This window comes from Tigriopus californicus, chromosome 11 (assembly GCF_007210705.1).
Source record: "Tigriopus californicus strain San Diego chromosome 11, Tcal_SD_v2.1, whole genome shotgun sequence".
NCBI classification, from domain to species: Eukaryota; Metazoa; Arthropoda; class Copepoda; order Harpacticoida; family Harpacticidae; genus Tigriopus; species Tigriopus californicus.
This window is the reverse complement of record NC_081450.1, coordinates 3,202,022-3,203,486: the sequence shown is the minus strand read 5'-3', so window position 1 is coordinate 3,203,486 and position 1,465 is coordinate 3,202,022.

The window sequence follows — 1,465 nt, the reverse complement described above, 5'->3', positions numbered from 1 at the left end:
CAAGAAAAGTCTACATTGGGGCAGACGAGCAACCACAAACCGAGCCCGCGGTTAGATTCTGATATCGTCGGAACAGCTTGGGATTGATCGAGAAGCGTTTTCATAAGGGACGTTTTGCATAGAATCTAGTCTGAAACTGCCATTGCGATGGCAGTGTACATGTAAATGGTTTCTTTACAAAATCAAATGGGCAAATCATGGTCGGTCACTTGCATTTTTAAAGTTTAAAACCGAAGCATAGTTTTGATCAGTTTTATTAGACGGTTAAATTCAAGGCTCTCTCTCTTCGCTCAATCAGTGAATTATGCCTCAAGGCACCCGGGGTGTCGATCTTCATTTCCCTGCCTGGGCCATCAACAAAATTAAAAAAGTTTCTTTTCAGCCTTGCCTCCAATACCAAGAAGCTTTTCTTCTCTCTGTGAGGATTCAAATACAATTAATAGTCTCTACTCCATCACTTTTTGCTTTATCAAATTGGTATGTAACCCTTCAAACTCAAACCAAATTCATTTTAACCCAGGGGTTCTGAAATTACCCCAAAGCTAATGCCACTTTTGTTACTCCGATACAGCCTTATTAATAAAGTTGACTTGTACGCCCTGGATGCCGAACAGAAGGATAATATTAAGGACGGATAGGAAGTCAGTACATCCAGTGACAAAAAGTAAAATCTTATTTCGATGATCTAATGTCGCCCTAAACGAACATTTCTCAAAAACGCTGGCAAAATATCTGAAGGTGAAAATCGAAGAATTTTTAATTGTGTGTTTAAAACATTGATGAAATCGTGAAACCTCAATTTCATGCATAAAATAAAGATTGTCACTGACCTTCTTTTTTCTTAAAAATGCAGCATTATTCTAGTTTTTTCGAACTGAAATTTGCATTTGTTTGGCATTGACTTCGCACGAGCGAACATTGCCGGCTGAAGAAAACCTGGCCGTCCTGTTTCTTGCAGGAGTATCAGCCTCGTCAAAAAATCTAAATAACAATAGATTTTAAGGGCCAGCCAGATCCACTAGGTCTGGTCCGTTGATGGCTCAGATTTTCAATGAATCTAGGCAAGAAATATGATTTTTTTCTAATTTGAATTGTTAGTTCCATTCCCAGGACCAACCAAGATGTGGGTAGAAACATACTCAATCTCTTACATTCACTCATTAAAATTGCATACAACGAAAACGTCATACAACGCTTTAACACTAGCTAATGCATACTATAAGTGGAACACTCAATGGATCAATGAATAAGATATAAGGAATAAGATATAAAGGGTGACAGAGAACAAAATGTAAAGTTAAAAGAAAAGTGAGGCAGTAAATTAGCACGTAATCGCTCTTATATTTAGTGCAAAAGGTTTGTATCGGTCAACAGTGACTAGGAGTGACCCATTTCACTTCACGAATGAATCTTAAACTCTTTTCCAGTAGTTGCTGTCGACAAGTCAGGATGTAAGAAATGCTTC